Source organism: Neoarius graeffei, chromosome 15 (assembly GCF_027579695.1).
Source record: "Neoarius graeffei isolate fNeoGra1 chromosome 15, fNeoGra1.pri, whole genome shotgun sequence".
Lineage (NCBI taxonomy): Eukaryota > Metazoa > Chordata > Actinopteri > Siluriformes > Ariidae > Neoarius > Neoarius graeffei.
In genome coordinates this window covers 23,590,191-23,617,164 of record NC_083583.1, presented here as the reverse complement: position 1 = coordinate 23,617,164, position 26,974 = coordinate 23,590,191, and the positions used below count along the sequence as shown (strand labels likewise).

General features: G+C 42.0%; 1 protein-coding gene across 2 annotated transcripts in view; it reads left to right on the top strand.

Annotated features, from left to right (window-relative positions):
* The first annotated feature begins 16,950 nt into the window (after positions 1 to 16,950).
* The window catches only part of lrrc28 (leucine rich repeat containing 28), a 37,413-nt gene continuing 27,389 nt past the window's right edge, over positions 16,951 to 26,974 (top strand). For both annotated transcript variants that reach the window (XM_060941056.1, XM_060941055.1), the window contains exon 1: positions 16,951 to 17,023. The gene's annotated coding sequence lies outside the window, so the exon portion shown is untranslated. The remainder of the gene's footprint in view (positions 17,024 to 26,974) is intronic.

The following is a 26,974-nucleotide window of genomic DNA, read 5'->3' as shown; positions in this document are numbered from 1 at the left end:
CTGTCAGTCACATGGACACTGGCCAATCGTGGGTGTCTGTAAGCTCATGCATGTAGAAGATGGTGGATGGCACTTTCCTTCCAGTGTGTTCCACGCCTCATGATGCAGCATGAGTAGCAGCTGGAAAAGATGCATCTGTCTGGCGTCGTGTCTCTCAGAGGAAGCATGTGATAGCCTTCAGCCTCCTGGTTTGGTCGCTGTTGTATAACCGGCGAAGAGCTTATTGTTGGGAGGGAAATTGATCCAAAATCTCTTCCAAAAAAAAAAAAAAATGAAGAAAATCTTTGAGAAATTTTGTCTCAACTTTCTCCAGAGATCATATTTGGTAAGGAGCCAGTTTAACAAACGGTTATGAAAAGCCAGGCTATGTAAAAATGTCAGTGAAAGCGAGTCACGATTTGATCAAGTTCTTGTGTCGCTGTGTGCGCGCTGGAGTAAAATGGACCCGAGCTTAATCAGTTCTATTTCTAATCAAACGTCAGCTCTTAAAATGTCCGTGATGCTCCTGCACCTTCACACCATCATCATCAAAATAGAGGAGCGCTCTTACACGGTCTGTACAGACAACAGCACACACAAGTGTTGATGCTTAAATAAACTTAATACAAAGAAAAAAGTACCAGAATGAATCGGTGATTAATCTGCAACATGAACAGTGAACAAAGTCATCCTGTTTCACAACATAAACCTATAATTATTTGAGATTTTCTCATCTCATCATCTCTAGCCGCTTTATCCTGTTCTACAGGGTCGCAGGCAAGCTGGAGCCTATCCCAGCTGACTACGGGTGAAAGGCGGGGTACACCCTGGACAAGTCGCCAGATCATCACAGGGCTGACACATAGACACAGACAACCATTCACACTCACATTCACACCTACGGTCAATTTAGAGTCACCAGTTAACCTAACCTGCATGTCTTTGGACTGTGGGGGAAACCGGAGCACCCGGAGGAAACCCACGCGGACACGGGAAGAACATGCAAACTCCGCACAGAAAGGCCCTCGCCGGCCACGGGGCTCGAACCCGGATCTTCTTGCTGCGAGGCGACAGCGCTAACCACTACACCACCGTGCTGCCCTTGAGATTTCCTATTAAATTAAATTAAGTTGAAGTTGCTTTGGGGCGGCACGGTGGTGTAGTGGTTAGCGCTGTCGCCTCACAGCAAGAAGTGATGACCTGTGATGACCTGGCGACTTGTCCAGGGTGTACCCCGCCTTTCGTCCGTAGTCAGCTGGGATAGGCTCCAGCTTGCCTGCGACCCTGTAGAACAGGATAAAGTGGCTACAGATAATGAGATGAGATGAAGTTGCTTTCAATTTCAATGCAATTCTTTGAACTCTTTCAGTGCAGTTTTCTCCCTTGTTACTTTTAACACTTTTTTTTAAAATGCTCAAACCGTACTTCTGGTCCAAAAGCAAAACACGTCTGACGTATATGAAGGGATTTTCCATGTCACAACATATTTATCCAACATTACAGCACTTAAAAGATCAGTTTTTCATTTAGGACAGATGTTCTGTCTCTAAAGCTTCACCTGGAGACTGAAAATATTTTTATTTAATATTGTGATTGATCAACATGTGCCTACTTCACACATGGTTAAAACCATTTAGGACTGATGCTGAAACTGAAAGTCAGGACTGAATGGTGCCAGTTTTAATATTAGGGTTTGATTAGATGTCTAGTAGCTAAAATATCGTTGTCCTGATGATCCTGTTCTTTCAGTCGCTCTTCATCCTTAAACATATTCACTTCAAATCTGCAATACCATTCCGGGTTGTGGGTCAGATTTCCTTCAGAGCCTTCTCACACACACACACACACACACACAGCGGCTCCATTTCCTCAGGGCTTCTCTGCTCTGCTGCTCATCACACTGCTACTCCGCATCAATCACCCACCTTCTGTATGTCTGAATCTGGACCTCATGCTGTACTCCACTGGTACACGCTTTTCACTAAGAGCGGGGCAATGATGAGGACGAGAAGTGAACACTCCATCTAGAGCTCTCAAAGATTTTTATACACACACACACACACGTGATTGATTTGATTTTTTTTTTCCTAAACCAATCACCATTCTGATATTTGTAAGAAAACAATTTAAATATAGGGTTATATATTAAAGAACCGGTTTAAAGATATTTAACAAAGGAATAGGAGATATATATTCTCAATATGGAGCTCAAGATGTGTATAGAGAAGGTGGAACGTGAGGAAGGTCTGTGGCCCAAGCTGCTTCTTCAAGTCTGATGGTTCCAAGTTTAAAGAAAAACAGGTACTTTACGGTATATTTTTTTTCCATGTATGTTGTTTTGCAGTAAGAAAAAGAAAGGAAAAAAGTGCCCTATGAATGACTTATTAATAACGAAGGTTTTGTTGATAGTGGCACATTGCTGGATTTTTTTTTTTTTAAACGTGCGCAAGAGTGTGTATGTGATATTTGCTAAGAAAAAATAAACTCAGCTCACCAGCTTTGTTATTGTGTTGTTTTATATGAATTGATTTATCTATCGACATGAATTTAAATTTATTCATACACTACCGTTCAAAAGTTTGGGGTCACCCAGACAATTTTGTGTTTTCCATGAAAAGTCACACTTTTATTTACCACCATAAGTTGTAAAATGAATAGAAAATATAGTCAAGACGTTTTTCTGGCCATTTTGAGCATTTAATCGAGCCCACAAATGTGATGCTCCAGAAACTCAATCTGCTCAAAGGAAGGTCAGTTTTATAGCTTCTCTAAAGAGCTCAACTGTTTTCAGCTGTGCTAACATGATTGTACAAGGGTTTTCTAATCCTCCATTAGCCTTCTGAGGCAATGAGCAAACACATTGTACCATTAGAACACTGGAGTGAGAGTTGCTGGAAATGGGCCTCTATACACCTATGGAGATATTGCACCAAAAACCAGACATTTGCAGCTAGAATAGTCATTTACCACATTAGCAATGTATAGAGTGCATTTCTGATTAGTTTAAAGTGATCTTCATTGAAAAGAACAGTGCTTTTCTTTCAAAAATAAGGACATTTCAAAGTGACCCCAAACTTTTGAACGGTAGTGTGTTTATGCAAAGAATTCAGCGTGTCTCGGTAGATAAATTATTCAGTTGTATGCCTTTCTTTTTCTGGGCTGTAAAAAGTCTCGAAGGGCAACCTTCATTTCATTCAATCTTTAAAATGTGCTACTGAATTACAGGGCCTGTTTATGAAAGAAATTTGCTATAGTAGAACTTGATGTAATTAAAAATGTACTGTAATCAAGCATGAAACATAATTATGAATTTTTAAAAATTGTGATGTCAGGAATTACATCATCCCTGGAGGTGTGCTGAGGTTGGAAAATAATCAACAAGAAGTGGTGCCCACAATTTTGTATTAGTGTTTTCCTTTAACAGTACTTCCTAAAGTGTTTTATTAGCTCTTTAATACCACAGCAAATATTTTTTTTTATCCATTTCTAGTTACCCTTATCATTTGTGGAGCGTCAGCAAAACAAGATGGTTCCTGTTGGCACTTTCATTATAGTAGCTATAAACTGTTGACTTAAACAAGACTTTCCTTTGGCAGAACACTTCCTTTTTTTTATTATACCCCCGCTCCGAAGGAAGGGGTGGTATACTGGTTTACCTCTGTCTGTCCATCTGTATTTTCGTCCGTCCAAAAACCCTTTTTCTCAGCAACCACAAATCATAGCCACTTGGTACCAAACTTCAGCTTGGGGTTCTATACCGTGTGTACCATTTTCAGGTCTGTCCCATATTGACTTCCTGTTTACCAACTGAATGTATTTAAGAAACGTATAGCGTGGATTTACAAAATTAACACACTTCTCAGAAACTACAAATCACAACTGCTTGATATTGGTACCGAGCTTCAGCTTGGGGTTCTGTACCACGTGTACCATTTTCAGGTCTGTCCCACATTGACTTCCTGTTTACCAACTGAATGTATTTAAGAAACATATAACGTGGATTTACAAAATTAACACACTTCTCAGAAACTACAAATCACAACTGCTTGATATTTGGTACCGAGCTTCAGCTTGGGGTTCTATACCACGTGTACCATTTTCAGGTCTGTTGCACATCGACTTCCTGTTTACTGACAATGTATTTACAAAACATATAACGTGGATTTACAAAATTAACACACTTTTCTCAGAAACTACAAATCACAACTGCTTAATATTTGGTACCGAGCTTCAGCTTGGGGTTCTATACCGTGTATACCATTTTCAGGTCTGTAGCACATCGACTTCCTGTTCACCGACTGAACGTATTTACAAAACGTATAGCGTGGACTTGTAACATTTTCCTAACACTTTTCTCAGAAACTACAAAATCACAACTGCTTGATATTTGGTACCGAGCTTCAGCTTGGGGTTCTATACCACGTGTACCATTTTCAGGTCTGTCCCACATTGACTTCCTGTTTACTGACAATGTATTTACGAAACATATAGCGTGGATTTACAAAATTAACATACTTCTCAGAAACTACAAATCACACCTGCTTGATATTTGGTACCGAGCTTCAGCTTGGGGTTCTATACCACGTGTACCATTTTCAGGTCTGTCCCACATTGACTTCCTGTTTACTGACGATGTATTTACAAAACATATAGGGTGGATTTTGATGCTATTTCAAGAAGCAAAATGATAGTTTACTAGGATGCTATTTGAAATCCCTGAGGAGAGACACTGCTCTTTATTTGTTGAAGTCAACATTCATAATAAGTGTCCTATTCCTTCGATTGCTTGCATTCTAATACAAGCGAAAGGGGGGCCATACATAAGTGAGCAGTAGTTCACAGTTGACCTTGTTTAAAAATTTTTAAATATCCCAGTAAATATAAACAGACATGGAAGAAGGACGTGGCACATTTTCATGTCATGCTAGAAACCAAAGGCTTTTTCTTCTACCAATTCAGAAGTACTTTTTCTTCTTTCTCCTCTTAATCTTGGTTTGTTATCAGACAAAGCTTTTTTTTCGTATCAGTAATCCATCAGTGTAAGCAGGAAGTAATTAGAAGGCTCGCCATTGCAAAGAATAAAATTCAAAGCGTACCGTATGTACCATCTGGAAGAGCCAAGCAATCAGTAACAAAGCTCAAAATTATTAGAGCAACTGCATTTGCTACTGCCACGAACCATGGGCAATGACCAAGCAAATTGAGAAGAAGGTAGATGCATTTGAGATGTGGGCATACAGGCGCTTGCTTAGAACCTCATGGAGAGAGCATCGAACCAATGTTTGGGTTCTAGAAACGTTGAATACTAAGATGATGCTCCAAGAACAAATTGCGAAAAGAGAGATGGAGTTTTTCAGCCATGCCATCTGACATGAAGGACTAGAGAAAGTCATCATCCAAGGAAAAGCACCTGGAAAGAGACTAAGGAACAATTGCACAAACATGGCAACAAGACATCACTAGGTGGGCAAAAAAAGCCTGGCGGAGGCGTCAAGGATGGCAGAAAATCTCAGAGAGTGGTGTGCTTTCAAAAAGACCACAGCAGCTTGTTTACAAGCCATCTGATATAGAGAGAGAATCCTTCATCTTCCTCCTTGGTAGGAAGACTTTGTCTTGTAATGAATGTGGGATGTGGTAAGTAACTAGTAGATACGTTTCTCTAGGTTTAGTTGAATACACTGCAAAAAATGGCCTTTCAAAAATAAGAAATAAAAGATTAAAACAAAGCATATTTGCTTGAATCAGGTGAAATCAAGTCAAATTTGACTTGGTAAGATTTCTTAAAGTAAGGTGAAAAATCTAACCTGTTTTTAGATGAAATAATCCCAAAATAAGATTGGGGAACTACTTATGCGAGATCTGATTAACTCAAAATAATCAAAATAGTTCTTATAACAAGATCGTACTTCTTACATTTAGCCATTCAAGTCATTATTTCTTCCTTTTTAAGGGTATTTCACTTAAATTCATGACAAAGTCTTAGCAGTAAAAACTGAATTTAAGATAAATGTACTAATATTAGGATTGTTAAATTCTACAACTAAGCATTGCTAGCTTAAAAGATTCTCCTTTTGTGACCTGTAATTAGTAAAATACTCTAGATATGAGACCAGAGACTATCTTGAATCAAGTTGACGACGCGTGTAGCATTGCAACATTCATTCATTCATTCATTATCTCTAGCCGCTTTATCCTTCTACAGGGTCGCAGGCAAGCTGGAGCCTATCCCAGCTGACTACGGGCGAAAGGCGGGGTACACCCTGGACAAGTCGCCAGGTCATCACAGGGCTGACACATAGACACAGACAACCATTCACACCTACGGTCAATTTAGAGTCACCAGTTAACCTAACCTGCATGTCTTTGGACTCTGGGGGAAACTGGAGCACCCGGAGGAAACCCACACGGACACGGGGAGAACATGCAAACTCCACACAGAAAGGCCCTCGCCAGCCACGGGGCTCGAACCCAGGACCTTCTTGCTGTGAGGCGACAGCGCTAACCACTACACCACCATGCCGCCCCCCATTTCAACATTCAAACATTAAAACATCTCTTAAGATTCCACTTCCCCAGGACCTCAGGCATCAAAAAAAAAAAAGTCTACGCATTTTGACTTGGTGCTTACACAACGCCAAAGCAACAGTGCAGTGTACAAGGGGTTTACAAGATCAGGCACAAAAAAAAAAAAAGTCTACGCATTTTTACTTACAGTGCTTACACAATGCCAAAGCAACAGTGCATTTTGGGGGCGCTGACTATTCATGTGTATGCAGGGTTTACAAGATCAGGCACAAAAAAAAAAACCCACTGAACTTAACTCACAGCATTCCAAAAAGACCTCACTAAAACGCCCTCCACTCACTCATAAACTTTTTGAAGGCACTTGTCTGGTCTAGAGTCTGTACAGCATCTAGAAGGAGCTCACTCTGAATGACTGAGTAAACAGTCGCAGTAAACTAAAGATATGCAAGGTGACCCAAACGTCTACACATTTTGACTTACAGTGCACTGCAAAAAATAAAAATCTTAGGAAGTTTGTCTATTTTCAAGTCAAAACATCTAGCTACCCTTATTATAAGACATAATTGCCCAACAAGCAAAACCTCATTTAGCTAGAAAGGCTAGTTTTTAGACAGTCCATCTTGAAAATCTTGTATAGACAAAATGTCTTGAAAAAGTCTTATTCGGAGCACCTTTGAAAATAAAACAATTTTTTAAAAAAAACAACTAAGTACGTTTTGGACATTTGTCAAATGCGGTTCATCTCATCTCATTATCTCTAGCCGCTTTATCCTGTTCTACAGGGTCGCAGGCAAGCTGGAGCCTATCCCAGCTGACTACAGGCAAAAGGCGGGGTACACCCTGGACAAGTCGCCAGGTCATCGCAGGGCTGACACATAGACACAGACAACCATTCACACTCGCGTTCACACCTACGGTCAATTTAGAGCCACCAATTAGTCTAACCTGCATGTTTTTGGACTGTGGGGGAAACCAGAGCACCCACAGGAAACCCGTGCAGACATGGGGAGGTCCTCGTCGGCTGCTGGGCTCGAACCCAGAACCACCTTGCTATGAGGCGACAGTGCTAACCACTACACCACCGTGCCACCCTCAATAAAAACATATACTCTTTTTAAAACGTAATGATATGTTTTAAAGAGTATATGTAGCAAGTAGGTACCTGGAATATTATGCTTGGAGTTAAATAAGAAGTTCAGACAGTTATACTTCTTATCCAGACAGGTGGATATATACACTCACTGTCCACTTTAACAGGAACACCTGTACAACTGCTTATTTCTGCAGGTATCCAATCATATGGAAGCAGCCCAGTGTATAAAATCGTGCAGATACAAACCAAGAGCTTCAGTTAATGTTCACTTCAAACATCAGAATGGGGAAAATTGTGATCTCTGTGAGTGGCACTGTGGGTGTTGGTTTGAGCCAGATGGACTGGTTTGAGTATTTCAGAAACTGCTGATCTCCTGGGGTTTTCACACACAACAGTCTCTAGAGTTTACACAGAATGGTGCAGAAAACATTGTGTAGCTTGACCTCTTGATGCAGAGGTCAGAGGAAAATGGCCAGATTAGATCAAGTTCCCAAGAAGGACATAGTAACTCATATAATCACTCTTTACAGCCATGGTGAGCAGAAAAGCATCTCAACATGTACAAAATATTGAACCTTCCTTGTGAAATGGACAGTGAGTGTGGCTGTACTTTAATGATGTCAGAAGAGCAAGTTAGGCAGAGCAATAGATGAAGAATGTGGGATGTTAATTACACAAAATAAATACGCAATTACACAAAGTATATGGACACCTTATCATCACACCCACATGCTCCTAGAACAAAACTATGAGTGTTAACATACAATCAGTCCCCCCCTTTACTGCTATAATATGCTCTGATGTTCTGGGAAGGCTTTCCACTAGATTTTGGAGTGTGGCTGTGGGGATTTGAGTTGATTCAGTGACGAGAGCACTTTAATGAGGATAAGCACTGATGTTTGGTGAGGAAGTCTGGGGTGCAGTCAGGGTTCTGTGCAGGATACTCAAGTTCTTCCATGCCAACCTTGGGCAAACGTGCATTCATGGACCTTGTATTGTGCACCTATGGAGCATATTTGGGTCTCTTGGTTCCAAAAGTCCCTCCCATGCCAGGATCTAGTCTACCCAGGCAGGCTCCTGTCCCAGTACTACCCAGCTGTTTGAGGCACATGGGTGCAGCGCCAATCTCCGTTTCAGTAGCCCTCAGCCTCTCGCTAGGGTTACAATGGAGAGCTGGTCCTGTGGTGACTGCGAGAGTTTGACTCCCTACTCACATCTGTATTGCAGCGTGCCTTGCCAGATGGCATAGTAGGTACCATTTTTATGATGGTCTTTGATATGACCCAGTTAACCGCAAGTAGAAGAAGAAACTTTTATTTGTTACATGTACACTTCAAGCACAGTGAAATTCATCCTCTGCATTTAACCCATCTGAAGCAGTGAACACACGCGCGCACACACCCAGCCACACTAGAGCGCCCGGGGAGCAGTCAAGGCAAGTTTATTTATATAGCACATTTCATACACAATGGCAGTTTAATGTGCTTTACAGAAGTAAAAACAAAAACAGTAAACAATAGAGAAATAAAATTACATAAAATAATTTTATTTTTATTCTAAAACAATTAATTAAAAGAATTAAAAGAAAATAATAAGAATTAAACAATAGTAGAAATAAAATAATAAAATGAAGTAGAAATAGGAGGAGAAAAAAAAAGAAACCAGCAGAATAGAATAAAGAATAAAATAGAATAAAGTTAAAATTAAAGTAAATTTAAAACATGCAGAGAAAGTAAAGATTATAAAAAAAAAGAAGACAATATTAATTATTTAACAGAAAGCATCTGAAAACAGCTTGGTCTTTAACCTAGATTTGAAGCTGCCAACAGCAGGAGCATTTTTAATGTCCTCTGGCAGTTGGTTCCATAGCTGTACTGCATAGTAGCTAAAAGCTGCTTCACCACACTTTGTTTTAACAACTGGTTTTAATAGTAAATTTTTCTGTTTTGATCTGGTAGATCTGATTGGGTTAGGCCACTGCAACATATCAGAGAGGTAATTGGGCCCTGTACCATTTAGAGATTTGTACACCAGCAGCAATACTTTAAAGTCAATTCTGTAGCTTACTGGAAGCCAGTGAAGGGACCTTAGAATTGGAGTAATGTGCTCTGTTCTTTTTGTTCGTGTGAGAACCCTAGCCGCTGCATTTTGAACCAGCTGAAGTCGTTTGATGGTCTTTTTTGGCAGGCCTGTGAAAAGGCCATTGCAGTAATCAACCCTACTAGAGATGAAGGCATGTAACCCCAGTCAGGGGTTAGGTACCTTGCTCAAGGGTACTTCAGCCCAAGGCCACCCCACGTTAACCTAAACTGCATGTCTTTGGAGCACCCAGAGGAAACCCACACAGACAACATGCAAACTCCACACAGAAAGGCCCTCACCAGCCGCTGGGTTCGAACCCAGAACCTTCTTGCTGTGAGGCAACTCGCTAACCACTACACCACTGTGCCGCCCTCGAACTCACAACCTCCTGGTTGAGAGGCAGACACACTAACCACTCAGCCAGCACGCAGTCCTCTTTGTTCCAGTGAAGTGAAATTGTAATGTTACAATATTCAAAGACGTTGTGTGCTTCCAAGTTTGAGGAAGACGTGCATAGGTGTGATGGTCAGGTGTCCACATACTTTTGGCTATATAGTGTGAATGACCGCCTTCAGCAGTTCCAGTATTATGTGAAGTGTTTGGTCTGGTGTACTCTCGAGTCTGTGTGTTCTGGGAGATTTTTGCTCCTGGTCCACTTGGTGGATCACCTCACAGTTGGTGGTCCAAAGACATGCGGTTAGGTTAATATGGGACGGCCTTGGGCTGAGGTGCCCTTGAGCGAGGCACCTAACTCCCAACTGCTCCCCGGGCGCTGTTAGCATGGCTGCTCACTGCTCTGGGTATGTGTGTGTGCTCATTGCTCGCATGTGTGTGTTCACTGTTTCAGATGGGTTAAATGCAGAGAGGAATTTCACAAGTGTGTGATGAATAAAGTTGTGCTTTCTTTCTTTTTTTCTGGTTCCTCACTCATGTTTTACCACAGACCTGATCAGTGGCTCCTGAAGATTGAGTGAGTGAAGTCAAGTCAAGTCAACTTTATTGTCAAATATGCTATACATGCTCGACATACAGCACAGATGAAATATCAGTCCTCTCTGACCCACGGTGCAAACAGGCAATGCAATAAATAAAAATAGAATAATTTAAAAAAACAAACAGTATAAACACTCTAGATAGGAACTAGACATAGACTAAACACTCAAACAATATAAGCAGTATAAATAAACAGTATAAACACTAGATAAGAACAAGACATGGACTAAACACTCAGACAATATAAACAGAGTAAACACTAGATAAGAACTACACACAGACTAAACACTCAAACAGACAATATAAACAGTATAAACACTCTAGATATGAACTAGACATAGACTAAACACTCATATATACATACATATACATACACACACACACACACACACACACACACATAAATTGGTTCAAATAACCAAACAGTCAAGGGCACGTGAGGTATAGCAGGTAAACATGAAATAAGCAGTATAAACAAACTAGCAGCTGTTAAGATGAGGTAGTGCGGAATAGTGCAAATGAGCGAGGTAAAGTGTAGTAGTAGTAATAATTAAAGCCGCTAGCGGCCTTGATGGGCCCTCACACGTGTGGTTCCTCAACCCAACAAAACAGTCACGTCATATATTCATCAAATGTCAAGTCAAGTCAACTTTATTGTCAAATATGCTATACATGCTCGACATACAGCACAGATGAACTTTCAGTCCTCTCTGACCCACAGTGCAAACAGGCAATGCAATAAATAAAAATAGAATAATTGAAAAAAACAAACAATATAAACAGTATAAACACTCTAGATAGGAACTAGACATAGACTAAACACTCAAACAATATAAACAGTATAAATAAACAGTATAAACACTAGATAAGAACAAGACAGACTAAACACTCAGACAGACAATATAAACAGTATAAACACTCTAGATATGAACTAGACTAAACACTCATACAACCCCGATTCCAAAAAAGTTGGGACAAAGTACAAATTGTAAATAAAAACGGAATGCAATAATTTCTCATCTCATTATCTCTATCCGCTTTATCCTTCTACAGGGTCGCAGGCAAGCTGGAGCCTATCCCAGCTGACTACGGGCGAAAGGCGGGGTACACCCTGGGCAAGTCGCCAGGTCATCACAGGGCTGCAATAATTTACAAATCTCAAAAACTGATGTTGTATTCGCAATAGAACATAGACAACATATCAAATGTCGAAAGTGAGACATTTTGAAATTTCATGCCAAATATTGGCTCATTTAAAATTTCATGCCAGCAACACATCTCAAAAAAGTTGGGACAGGGGCAATAAGAGGCTGGAAAAGTTAAAGGTACAAAAAAGGAACAGCTGGAGGACCAAATTGCAACTCATTAGGTCAACTGGCAATAGGTCATTAACATGACTGGGTATAAAAAGAGCATCTTGGAGTGGCAGCGGCTCTCAGAAGTAAAGATGGGAAGAGGATCACCAATCCCCCTAATTCTGCACCGACAAATAGTGGAGCAATATCAGAAAGGAGTTCGACAGTGTAAAATTGCAAAGAGTTTGAACATATCATCATCTACAGTGCATAATATCATCAAAAGATTCAGAGAATCTGGAAGAATCTCTGTGCGTAAGGGTCAAGGCCAGAAAACCATACTGGGTGCCCGTGATCTTCGGGCCCTTAGACGGCACTGCATCACATACAGGCATGCTTCTGTATTGGAAATCACAAAATGGGCTCAGGAATATTTCCAGAGGAACATTATCTGTGAACACAATTCACCGTGCCATCCGCCGTTGCCAGCTAAAACTCTATAGTTCAAAGAAGAAGCCGTATCTAAACATGATCCAGAAGCGCAGACGTCTTCTCTGGGCCAAGGCTCATTTAAAATGGACTGTGGCAAAGTGGAAAACTGTTCTGTGGTCAGACAAATCAAAATTTGAAGTTCTTTATGGAAACCAGGGACGCCGTGTCATTCGGACTAAAGAGGAGAAGGACGACCCAAGTTGTTATCAGCGCTCAGTTCAGAAGCCTGCATCTCTGATGGTATGGGGTTGCATTAGTGTGTGTGGCATGGGCAGCGTACACATCTGGAAAGACACCATCAATGCTGAAAGGTATATCCAGGTTCTAGAGCAGGGGTGTCAAATCTGATCCATAAAGGGCCGTGTGGCTGCAGGTTTTCATTCCAGCCATGCAGCAGCACCCTGATTTGGCTTATTCAATCAACTGACACACCCACCCTTTAATCAAGGGTGGGTGTGGCTGCAAGTATTTGACTGTGTGAAGACAGTTCAGTTGATTGAATGAGCCAAGTCAGGTGTGCTGCTGCATGGCTGGAATGAAAACCTGCAGCCACAAGGCCCTTTATGGATCAGGTTTGACACCCCTGTTCTAGAGCAACATATGCTCCCATCCAGACGACGTCTCTTTCAGGGAAGACCTTGCATTTTCCAACATGACAATGCCAAACCACATACTGCATCAATTACAGCATCATGGCTGCATAGAAGAAGGGTCCGGGTACTGAACTGGCCAGCCTGCAGTCCAGATCTTTCACCCATAGAAAACATTTGGTGCATCATACAACGGAAGATACGACAAAAAAGACCTAAGACAGTTGAGCAACTAGAATCCTACATTAGACAAGAATGGGTTAACATTCCTATCCCTAAACTTGAGCAACTTGTCTCCTCAGTCCCCAGACGTTTGCAGACTGTTGTAAAGAGAAAAGAGGATGTCTCACAGTGGGAAACATGGCCTTGTCCCAACTTTTTTGAAGTGTGGTGTTGTCATGAAATTTAAAATCACCTAATTTTTCTCTTTAAATGATACATTTTCTCAGTTTAAACATTTGATATATCATCTATGTTCTATTCTGAATAAAATATGGAATTTTGAAACTTCCACATCATTGCATTCCGTTTTTATTTACAATTTGTACTTTGTCCCAACTTTTTTGGCATCGGGGTTGTATACACACACACATATATATATATATATATATATATATATATATATATATATATATATATATATATAAATTGGTACAAATAACCAAACAGTCAAGGGCACTTGAGGTATAGCAGGTAAACATGAAACATGAAATAAGCAGTATAAACAAACTAGCAGCTGTTAAGGTGAGGTAGTGCGGAATAGTGCAAATGAGCGAGGTAAAGTGAGATGTGCGGTCCCTGAGTTCAGTGTGTTAATGAACGATGAGATGTGTGTGTGTTGGGGGGGGGGGGGGAACTGTGAGGATGACATGTCAGATGCTGAAGGGAGGTGTGCGAGCAGAATCTGTGGCAGGGGGGAGGAGGGGCAGAACAGGGAGGGAATTGAGCCTCCTGACCGCCCGGTGAAAGAAACTGTTCTTGAGCCTGCTGGTTTTGGCCCGGAGACTCCACAGTCTCCTCCCCGACGGCAGCAGGCTGAAGAGGCTGTGAGATGGGTGGGTGGGTTCAAAGGTGATGTGCATGTTGCAAATGTTCAAAGGTGATGTGCATGTTGCAAATGCCATGACTGCTTGACAGATGAGAGATAGTCAAAGAGTGTCTCTTTCAAAGGGAAATGGAAAAAAGGGCTCTATGAAGTCCCTGGGCCATGCCCGGGGCCAAAAGTCTGTGGCTGAGTAGTGGTGACAATGACTGATGTGTGTATCAAATTTCATGAGTTTTCATGCATGGGAAATGCCTCAAATAAGGCCAAACGTGGCAGAATAATAATCCTTTGAAAAACAACATGGTGTCGCACCGAATGGTGCTCGGGCCCTTCTTCTTCTTCTTCTTTTTGGTTTTTATGGCGGTTGGCAGCTTAGCATAAAAGCAGCATTACCGCCACTTGCTGGACTGGGGTGTGGTTCAGAAGCCTATTCTATCCCTATAAGGATGGGAGTAAATAAAGAAAATAAAGAAATAAACTAAAATAAAATAAAATTGGGAAATAATAAAAGAGGGAAAAAGAACTAAATTCTGTGAATAAGGCCTGTATTTTTGAGAAATCTAAACACAAAGTTGAAGCAAATATCTCCTGAACTTCTTCGTAAAATTTCTTTCAGGTCTAGTCTCAACTTTTCCCTTTCCAGCTGTTCCATTAATATTTGTCTTTCTTCCTGATACTTGGGACAATGACAGAGCACATGCTCTACAGACTCTGGGCTACCACAGAACTCACAGTTTCCATCAGCATGTTTTTTTTAATTATCGTTAAAGTGCTATTTAGTCTTGTGTGTCCAAATCTCATTCTAGAGAGCATATCTTCCTCCCCCTTACTCCTGTTTGAAGATCTAGGCCGTCCTAAGATGCCCTGGATATTATGGAAGTGTCTTCCAGTTTGCCCACTATCCCATAGGGTTTGCCATCTTTCTCTCATTCTCTGCTTTACTATGCTTTTGATTTCAAACTTGCTGTAGTCCACCTCTAAATCTATATTATCATTACCAGCAGCCTCCTTAGCACACCTGTCAGCAAGTTCATTGCTAACCACACCTAAGTGGGCAGGAACCCATACAAATGATAATTTAATCCCATCCTTTAATAGTTTATCGGTGACTTGTGCTATTTTGAATACTATATCTTGCCTAGAAGATGATTGCCAAGTTTTAATACTAATCAATGCTGAACTTGAGTCTGAGGCAATTACTACCTTTCCAGGCCTATGTACCTCCACCCATTGCAATGCTAGCCACACAGCTAGTAATTCAGCCATATAGACTGCCAAATCATCAGTAACTCTCTTACCAACTTCAATTTTAAGTTCTGGGATGACATATGCTACCCCTACTGTCCTATCTGTGTGCTTAGATGCATCTGTAAATATTTTAGTTTCTTCGCCATATTTTTCATTTAGATACCACTGCACCCTATGCTTATCCATTTCCGTACTTTGCTTGTCTTCTAAAAGTTGAAAGTCAGCAGGCACCTCTTCAATGACCCATGGAGGTACAGCCGGCAATGACACTGTGGGACTTATTTTCACATCAGTGATCCTCATATCTCTCACTCTATCATTGATCGTCCAACCATAACTTCTTATTTGGTCATTCAACCGCTCTTGGCAAGACAGTAAAACAGACTGGCTCATATGATCATCACTGTGGCCTTTCAGATTCGCCCAGTATACCAACGCTAACTGCTCCCTTCTGAGGTTAAAGTGCCATTCCACCATTGGATGTATTCTTTGGCATAAAATACAATATATTTTATGACAACATGACTAGACAGAGAAATCTTTTAGCTTCAAAATGATATATCAAACATAATTTTTTGACAACGACAAGTATATTAATTTTGCAACCAAAGTCACCTACCCTTTTAATTTCCGCGCGGTAGTGAAACTTGATGTCATCGGCAGGTTCCCCTTCTTGTGTACCACGTGTCGGTCTATTTTTAGACCAGGAAACCCCCAAAGTGAGAGAGTCATTTCTCCTCGTATATGGGGGCCAAAAAAATTGCAGAAAATTTTGAGTTAATCTTTCAGTTAGCTAGATTTAATGGTATTAGCTAGATTTATTGGTATTATTTTTATCGCGTTCTATCCGCCATTGCTGATAATATGTGCCACATCACACGTCACGTGGTACACAAGAAGGGGAACCTGCCGATGACATCACGCGCGGAAATTAAAAGGGTAGGTGACTTTGGTCGCAAAATTAATATACTTCTCATCTCATCTCATTATCTCTAGCCGCTTTATCCTTCTACAGGGTCGCAGGCAAGCTGGAGCCTATCCCAGCTGACTACAGGCGAAAGGCGGGGTACACCCTGGACAAGTCGCCAGGTCATCACAGGGCTGACACATAGACACAGACAACCATTCACACTCACACCTACGCTCAATTTAGAGTCACCAGTTAACCTAACCTGCATGTCTTTGGACTGTGGGGGAAACCGGAGCACCCGGAGGAAACCCACGCGGACACGGGGAGAACATGTAAACTCCACACAGAAGGGCCCTCGCCGGCCCCGGGGCTCGAACCCAGGACCTTCTTGCTGTGAGGTGACAGCGCTAACCACTACACCACCGTGCCGCCTGTCAAAAAATTATGTTTGATATATCATTTTGAAGCTAAAAGATTTCTCTATCTAGTGATACCATTTATATATGTTGTCAAAATATATTGTATTTTATGCCAAAGAATACATCCAATGGTGGAATGGCACTTTAAGGGGCATTTCTCCCACTGGAGTGGTAGGTGCTCGGGCCCTAATAATAATGAGAACTTTGAATTCTTGGTAGATGTAAATCACGTGATCTGTTCAGCCAATCACGTCTGTCTCTGCTCTGACATTTCCGGTTGCTAACTGAAAGGCCTCGGAGCAAAACAAGCAAGTCTGCAGGCTGAGTGTGATTGCACATCCAGTTCCGGGATGTAAGTGGAGCTGCACGTTCTCATATAAACACACTGTTAACTCTGTTGCTTTTGGGATTAGTTTCTGTAGCATTTCAAGACGCTAATTTGATCAGCTTTGGCGTACTTGGCTTGTTTGGTTAGCATTAGCTCTCTCTTACACGCTACTTTATTTCCTATCCGTATTCCGACAAACCTCACTTCCGGGTGGGTAGAACCTTGCTATTCTGAGATATGATTGGCTAGTTTTCGGCGGAGTGCCTGTGAGAATGCGCTGCTAGCCAATAGTAATGTAGCAGGCGGGGTTTGTCGGAATATAAGTGGGGAGTATAAGCTTGGTCAGATGCTGGATGTCACTGGTTGGTTTTGCTGTTGTTTAATAGTTTGGTCAGTTATTTGTTTTTATACATGTGTGCAACTCACAAAACGTGGAAAGTCTAACGTTTACAGTTACAATTCGCCAACGTTGCTGTTAAACATACTAGCAAACAAGTTTCACATTTTCATACTGCAAAATAATTCGTGTCATAAATATAATCTGTAATTTATATTTAACATTTCTGTAGTACCTGTTTTTGTTTTTTTGCTTTAAAAAGATTACAGACAGAAATCAGGGCTCCCTCTGGGTTCTGAAAAATATTCTTCCTTGAAAAATCAAGTCAAAGAAGAAGTATTCCTCACTTTCTTAGTCACCGACTTATCACAGTGGACTTAATACAGGTTTATACCAACCAAACTGGCACAATTCAAATATTTGTACAGATACAGGCTCATCTCATCTCATTATCTGTAGCCGCTTTATCCTGTTCTACAGGGTCGCAGGCAAGCTGGAGCCTATCCCAGCTGACTACGGGCGAAAGGCGGGGTACACCCTGGACAAGTCGCCAGGTCATCACAGGGCTGACACATAGACACAGACAACCATTCACACTCACATTCACACCTACGGTCAATTTAGAGTAGGGCTGTGCGATGTCCCCTTAATTGGCATCGACGATGTTTACAGTGCAAACATCGTGATGGACGATCATATCGTGGGCGGGGGGATTTTAATACCACATTATTAAATATATCATTATTATTATTATTAAAAGTATTAGATACTCATCCAAGGCTTTGGCACGTAAAAAAAAAAAAGCGCTAGGTGATGTGGAATATTTGGCCTTGATAACGGATATGTGGTCCAGCTGCAACATGATGCCCTATATGTCAGCTACCGTACATTATGTGGACCGAGAGTGGGCAATGCAGTCCAAATGCCTGCAGACGAGTTTCATGCCAGAGACACATTTGCCGCTTTTCCACTACAAACGCGGCTGAGTCGGGCTGAGCCGTGCCGTGCTGAGTCGAGCTGAGCGGGGCTGTTGGAGTTGCATTTCGACTACAACCGCGCTGAACCGTGCTGGCTGGAAGTGGGTGGACACATTGGGTGGAGTTAGCGAAAGTGGGTGGACGTCAGGTGATGTCGTTAAGCAGCGCAAACAGTGACATCAGTGAGCTTTTAAGCGGTAGTCTCACGACCCGGATAGTAAACAATAAACATGGAGGACATGGAGCCGTTAGTGTTGCTGGTCTTGGTGCTGTGGCTTGTTGTCACCGACAACGCCAACAGATACTGGCAAGAGCGTATAGATGAGGCGAGGCGCATAAGGCTTCAGAAATTCTCGTAATTCGTAATTATTCTTCTTCCGGGTTTGCGGTGTTTACAGATCCCAGCGCGCTCGCGGGGCGTGTGTGGGCATGTGAGGACACTCCTCCTCACCAATCAGTGCACAGGGGAGTGTCTGCTCACGCCCCCAGCCTCACTCGGCACGGCTTGGCTCGCTTCAGCCCCACTCCAAAACGGTGCGAGTTTTAGGGGCTAAGCAGGGCTGAAGCGAGCTGAGTCGTGCTGGTTTTTGGTAGTCGAAACGCGAGCCGTGTCGGGCTGAAGTGAGCTGAAGCGAGCTGAAGTGAGCTGAAAAAGGGTAGTGGAAAAGGGCCAATTCAGCGGACAATTTAGAAGACGCATTGCGCGAGACACTTGCCGAATGGAAAATAGAGGAGAAAAAGATCGCCTGCATAACAACGGGGTGAATATTGTCACAGCCATCAGGCAATTGAAATGGCCGTGGTTAAGTTGTTTTGGGCACAATTTGAACCTGGCCATAACCAACTCGCTTGCGCACCAGAGGGCCAGTACAGACCGAGCGTTTGGAGTTTGCCGAGCAGTCAACACTGCGTTTGCGCACAGCTGGCTTCGGAGAGATGAGCTGCGCAAAGCGCAGGTGGAAATGAACCTCCCCGAGCACTCACTGATCACACTAAGATATTAATCTGCTCTAACAGTGAAAGACTAGTATTCAAACTATGAGAAGAAACTACACGTAAGCTATTACTCATTGTTTATTTACACCATATCAATTGAAGATGCGTTTCGGCCTTTAGTGCGCACTTGAACGCGCTAATTTTTCCAATTTATTAGTGTTTGAATTATTGCACCAGCTTTTAAAATCATGATTTAATATTGTTTTTTTTTTTTTTTTTTACTGTCTTTACATTTGTCAGAATCACCTTCATTCTTCCATTTGGTTTGACATTATGGCTTAGAGTGGACCATTTTGTGTCTGAAAGTAGGCCTATTTACCAGATTAAAGTTATTTGACTTCTGCCGAAGTCTGCGCTTCACTGCCGTTTGATAAGGTGAAATATTTCCCGACTGTTAATAGTGGCTATCTGTTTGAACAACATGACAAATTTTACATAAAAAGTATAGTGTAGGCTAAAAAATGAAGTCAAAATGTATTATTAGTAGCATACTGTATTTGTGTAACCACATGTTATGTTCACTAGCACGTCCCTGCACCATAGCCTACGTGAACAAGCGGTAATAGGATATTACTTTATAATGATTTATATAATTATGTATTTATAATTATGTTATATAATATATTTATATATTAAACAAAACTAACTAACAAAATAACTTTTTAGGTTAAATAGGCCCAGATGATACCGTATATGCATGATTATGACAGGAGGGGGCGTGGTATCACGATGGTGGCTCTCCATCGTGATGGATGACCACCATCGTCGATGGACGATGGCATCACAGCTCTAATTTAGAGTCACCAGTTAACCTAACCTGCATGTCTTTGGACTGTGGGGGAAACCCACGCGGGCACGGGGAGAACATGCAAACTCCGCACAGAAAGGCCCACGGGGCTCGAACCCGGACCTTCTTGCTGTGAAGCAACAGCGCTAACCACTACACCACCGTGCCGCCCGGATACAGGCTCATTACAGATCAAATTTAAGCTCCACTCCAGCCTCTAATAAGAGAGGTTTGATTTTGGGGCCCCTGTGCACCATCAAGCTAAAATAAACCTCTTTAGTTTGAGCTTACTGAAGGTTATTTTAGCAGGGAATTATTCAAAAGAGGTCTCAGGACTCCTTTTAGCTTTTACTTCAACACAAAACTTTTATTTCCAATTAAACAGAGTCGAGAAGAGTCTTGGAGCAAACCAACAGTGAAGGAATCTGATTTTCCCGTCGATTTAGAAACCGACTACAGAATGACGCAACGGTTTTCATCAGTGCTTGAAGGAACCCATCCAAAACCCTTCCTCGGTTCAGACTGCGCCACTGTTCGATTCCGACAGAGATAATTACACCAGAACACCAGGCTGATTAAGGCACGCTGTGATTGGTTAAAAGCTTGATGCCCATTTGGTCATTATGTGTCATCAATTTTTATTGGTCACAAGCACATGCTGGTTGTTTACACTCTGGCTTCCCGAAGTCTCTTCACTTACAGTAATGCTTTTATGGCTGAGGACTACAGTTGACTTGCTAACTTTCGGACTGCAGTTGTCATGAACAGTTTTTAGATTAGATTCGATAGAACTTTATTGATCCCTTTGGGAGGGTTCCCTCAGGGAAATTAAAATTCCAGCAGCATCATTACAAGATAAACAGAGAATAGAAGATAGAGAGAAACTTGTAGATAAATTAAATTAAGTATTTTCATATACAAATATAAAAAAGAACAAAATATGGGAAAAGAAGAAAGAGGAAAAAAAAAGTCTAGCAGGAGAGGTATTGCACATTGTCCGGTATTGCTTATTGTTAGGCTAGGCTACTGCTCCTTCCCATCCTCTGTCCTCCTGTTACCCCTCCTCCCCCCCAGAGAGGAGTTGTACAGTCTGATGGCGTGAGGGACAAAGGAGTTTTTGAGTCTGTTCGTCCTGCACTTGGGAAGGAGCATTCTGTCACTGAACAGGCTCCTCTGGTTGCTGATGACGGTGTGCAGAGGGTGACTGGCATCGTCCATGATGTTCAGTATTTTGTCCATAGACCTCTTCTCTGCCACCGTCACCAGAGTCCAGCTTCAAGCCGACCACAGAGCCGGCCCGCCTGATCAGTTTGTCCAGCCTGGATTTGTCCTTCTTGGATGTGCTGCCCCCCCCCCCCCCCCCCCCCCCCCAGCACACCACGGTGTAAAACAGGACACTGGCGACCACAGACTGATAGAACATCCACAGGAGTTTCCTGCAGATGTTAAAGGACCGCAGCCTCCTCAGGAAGTATAGCCTGCTCTGTCCCTTCCTGTACAAGTGGTTGGTGTTGCAAGTCCAGTCCAGCTTGCTGTCCAGCCACAGCCCGAGGTACTTGTAGGAATCCACAGCTTCCACCTCGACTCCCTCGATCAGAACTGGTCGTGACCTTGGTCTAGACCTCCCAAAGTCAATGACCAGCTGTTTGGTCTTCAAGGTGTTGAGCTGCAGATGGTTCCTGTTGCACCAAACTGCAAAGTCCCTCACCAGGCTCCTATACTCCTCCTCTCTGTCATCCCTGATGCACCCCACAATGGCTGTGTCATCAGCGAACTTCTGAATGTGACACAGCTCCGAGTTGTAGCAGAAGTCCGTGGTGTACAGGGTGAAGAGAAGAGGGTCCAGCACCGTGCCCCTCAAGTTTTACACTCAAGTTTCCATCAATGAAGAGTTTATAACATCAATGAAACTGACTTCATGTTAAAACTGTTAATGTTATAGTCATGTTGTCTGTTGTTGCCCAAATGAGGATGGGTTCCCTTTTGGGTCTGGTTCCTCTCGAGGTTTCTTCATCATGTTGTCTGAGGGAGTTTTTCCTTGCCGCTGTCGCCACAGGCTCGCTCATTGGGGATAGATTGGGGATAAAATTAGCTCATGTCTTGGGTCATTCAGATTCTGTAAAGCTGCTTTGGGACAATATCTATTGTTAAAAGCGCTGTACAAACAAACTTGACTTGACTCTTCACTGGGGTTGGATTTTGACAAATGTAGGGATTTGTGGAGGGATTTCTACAAAAGGTAACTTATAATAAAGATGACAAATACATTCTTCGCTGTGATGCCTGCTAGTGATTTTCTTTGTCAATGACGAACGCCAGAGGGAACCCTCAGAAATGTTGTTTATATACAAAACAGTGTCCTACTCCTGATTTATTACATCTGGGGGAAGTCATGGCCCTCCAAATCCCTCCACAAATCCCTCCGTTAATGGTAAGAGAAGCAGCTTTGGGACCAAAAGATCGCTGGTTCAATTCGCTGGACCAACAGGGATGGATAAAGTGCCCTTGAGCAAGGCACTTAACCCCCAACTGCTCCCTGAGCTGCTCTAGGTATGTTGTCTGTCGCTCTGGATAAACGCCTGTAATGTAATGTATGGGTTCTGTTTACCTCCAGGGTAAATAAATCATTTGCATTTTAACTCTAAACAGTGTGTGATGTTCACTAGAGACAAAAACTAATATTATGTTTTATTTCTGGCATCCACATCAGATTGGTGTCAGTTATCAAATATTTCAAAGCAGATTGTTTTGGATTATTGTGGAAATAAAAGCAACAGCACTGAAACTGGGAGAAAGCAAAAGATGCTGGGATGAAGAAGTCAGGCTGGGGATGATTTCTTCCTAGACCATATTAGGGGGTGACTCCCCCCCCCCCCCCCCCCCCCCCCTTCCTGGCTCAGATTAGGGAATGATTTTTTTTTTTCTCTAGCCTGGATTAGGGGATGATTTTGTTTTTTGTTTTTTTCCTAGCCCGGATTAGGGGATGGTCCTGGCCCAGGTTAGGGGATGAACGTCTCCCTGGCCCAGGTTGAGGTTTTTTTTTCCTAGCCCAGATTAGGGGATGGTTTTTATTTTTATTTTTCCCTAGCCCGGATTAGGGGATGATTTATTTTCCTTAGCCCGGATTAGGGGATGATTTTTATTTTTCTCTAGCCCGGATTAGGGGATGGTTTTGGGTTTTTTTCCCAGCCCGGATTAGGGGATGATTTTTATTTTTCTCTAGCCTGGATTAGGGGATGATTTTTTTTTTCCTAGCCCGGATTAGGGGATGGTCCTGGCCCATGTTAGGGGATGAACGTCTCCCTGGCCCAGGTTAGGGTTTTTTCCCTAGCCTGGATTAGGGGATGATTTATTTTCCTTAGCCCGGATTAGGGGATGATTTTTATTTTTCTCTAGCCCGGATTAGGGGATGGTTTTGGGGTTTTTTCCCAGCCCGGATTAGGGGATGATTTTTATTTTTCTCTAGCCTGGATTAGGGGATGATTTATTTTTTCCTAGCCCGGATTAGTGGATGGTCCTGGCCCGGATTAGGGGATGGTTTTTATTTTTATTTTTCCCTAGCCCAGATTAGGGGATGATTTATTTTCCCTAGCCCGGATTAGGGGATGATTTTTATTTTTCTCTAGCCTGGATTAGGGGATGATTTTTTTTTCCTAGCCCGGATTAGGGGAAGGTCCTGGCCCAGGTTAGGGGATGAACGTCTCCCTGGCCCAGGTTAGGTTTTTTTTCCTAGCCCGGATTAGGGGATGGTTTTTATTTTTATTTTTCCCTAGCCCAGATTAGGGGATGATTTATTTTCCCTAGCCCGGATTAGGGGATGATTTATTTTCCCTAGCCCGGATTAGGGGATGATTTTTATTTTCCCTAGCCCGGATTAGGGGATGATTTTGTTTTTTTTTTCCTAGTCTGGATTAGGGGATGATTTTTATTTTTCCCTAGTCCAGATTAGGGGATGGTTTTGTTTTTTTCCTAGCTTGGATTTGGTGATTTGTTTGTTTGTTTGTTTGTTTGTTTGTTTGTTTGTTTGTTTTTCCTTGCTTGGATTAGGGGATTTTTTTTCCCTGGCCCAGGTTAGGGGATGAACGCCTCCCTGGCCCAGGTTAGGGGATGAACGCTATGTTTTTTTTTCCTGAACCGATACTGATACCGATTATTAGCAATCAAGGACACTGATAACCGATATTTGGTGCTGATATTAATTTACCATAAATTTGATGTTTTTGAAGGTTGAAAGTTTACAAGAATTAAATTCATACTCACCACTTGGATTAAATGAACATACCGTTTCATATAAGAACATTATGAAAAGGAAAAAAAGTACTTTGAACAAAAATTGTATGAAAAGTGTACTGATCACAGTCAACATCTTCTCAAAGTGTGTGCGCAAGCTTGAGTGAGTGAAATTATATGACGGAGTGTATTATGCTTTTTGCGTTGTTCAACCTCGACATGTTCTTACCTTTCCTCTCACTGTGGAAGTGAATGCAGGTGCTCGTAAACATTTCTCATAAACTCTGAAAAGCATGTTTGATTGGATTTACTGGACACACGCTCCCCATTCCCACTAGTCCAGTAGAGCTGCAGGTGGGACATGCAGACAGACTAGAGAAGTGTTGGTTGTACTCAAAACGTCATCCACATTTCAAGCAATCCAGTAACACTGTGGGTGGAACACTGGGCCAGACTACAGAAGTGTAGGGTTTTTTTAAAATCATGGTCGCATCAGATATGCGCATACATAACAAAAAGATGCATTTATCAGCAAGGAAACACATTCAAGTGCCGAGTCTGATAATCAGGAAAATGCTGAATATCCGCTCAGATGATTCGGTCAGGCTGAAAATCGATCGACCCTGCGCCCAGACTGTAGACTCATGCACTTAAAGAGTCCTAAAACCTTAACTGATGCCTGGATAACTGGATCCTACCTCCTTTAGCCTGGGGCCTAGAATAACATCAGAATCCGCCATCTTTCAGGAAGTACCAAGTCCCACAATGCAGTTGGAGGAATTAAAGAGTGAAAAGATAGGAGGTGAGTAAAGTGAGAACAAACAGCTGTTTCCTATGCGCAAGTATTTTAGTTGTAGCGTGCGACCAAAGCCTGTGGTATAAATGTTTTAATTTCCTGTCCCAAATTTTTTTTTTAATAAGAACTACAAAAACAAAATGACTTCCTTTAAAAAAAAAAAACAACAGACGTAAGTCAAGTCAACTTTATTGTCAAATATGCTATACATGCTCGACATACAGCACAGATGAAATATCAGTCCTCTCTGACCCACGGTGCAAACAGGCAATGCAATAAATAAAAATAGAATAATTGAAAAAAACAAACAATATAAACAGTATAAACACTCTAGATAGGAACTAGACATAGACTAAACACTCAAACAATATAAACAGTATAAATAAACACTAGATAAGAACAAGCCATAGACTAAACACTCAAACAGATAATATAAACAGTATAAACACACTAGATATGAACTAGACGTAGACTAAACACTCATATACACTAAGTAACTTTAAAAACGCACATTGATAAAACTTGCTGAATTCGTGCTGAGTTTATCTCAAGAAGAAAAGAAATATATCACAATGGAAAAATAACTTCGTTCCACCCGAATAAGTTCCAAATCTGTGCTCAAATCAGAATTTAAGGGAGTTGTACTCAGTAACGTACAATATGACTCGGGTAGTCAATGACATGGACAGGCTTTAATTTTCAAACAAATTTTGCATACACTGTACACACACACAATCTTGCCTATAAATACCCGGGGGAAATGATGGGAAAATTGTCATTATTGAAGATGCCACGCCTAAGCCAAAATCAACGTGAACAGGCCATCGGGATGTTGCGTGCCGGAAGTACACAGACAGAGGTCGCCCGGCACTTCGGTGTTCATCATTCGACCATTTCCCGTTTGAGTCAGCGTTACAGACAGACAGGGAGCACCAGGGCTCGTCCACGCCCTGGTCAGCCTCGAGTCACGACGCCAGTTCAGGATCAGCACATCAGGCTAGCTCACCTCCGTGACAGATTCCTGACACCCTCAGTCACTGCTGCTGAGACCCCTGGACGACACAGACCCAGAATCTCCAGCATGACGGTCCGAACATGGACCAGCTGTCACTTTGAATTTTTTTAATTGTGAATTAATTCTTGAGTTTGACAATAAATGTCCTTTATCGATGTTTCAAGATGTGTGTGCATTACATACAATATCATAAATTTCAAATATATGCATGGATCTAAAGTGATATCGTGTTGAATTCCATTGTGCGTTTTTAAAGTTACTTAGTGTGTGTGTGTGTGTGTGTGTGTATATATATAAAACACACACAAGTAAGGAGATGAGTATCTTGTTTCAGCTTTAAGAAGATACTCACTCGCATTTACACATGTGATGTAGACATGAAATAAAGTTTTGATTACGTTGTAATCACTACTCTGTGTAGGCAGGTGGGAATCATCACCAGTAAGTGAATTCATGAATGATCTCTTAGAAGTAGTCATTTGAGTTTTCTTGCCCTGAAATTAGCTCCACCCGAGACAAAGCAGTAACCGCTCGGCTCTGTGGCTTTTGTCTAAATGTAGTTGAAACGAATGTAGTGGGGACGGTTTTGGAGAAGTGGTGAACATGTCGGCGTTTTCTGTTGCAGTTGCAGTTTGCCTCACAGGCAGCAGAGGGCGACAGAAATGACAAACTGCTTCTTTAAGTGATCCTGTTTTAGGATTGTACAGCAGAGGATGCTAACTTAGTGTGTGTGTTTCATCTCATCTCATTATCTCTAGCCGCTTTATCCTGTTCTACAGGGTCGCAGGCAAGCTGGAGCCTATCCCAGCTGACTACGGGCGAAAGGCGGGGTACACC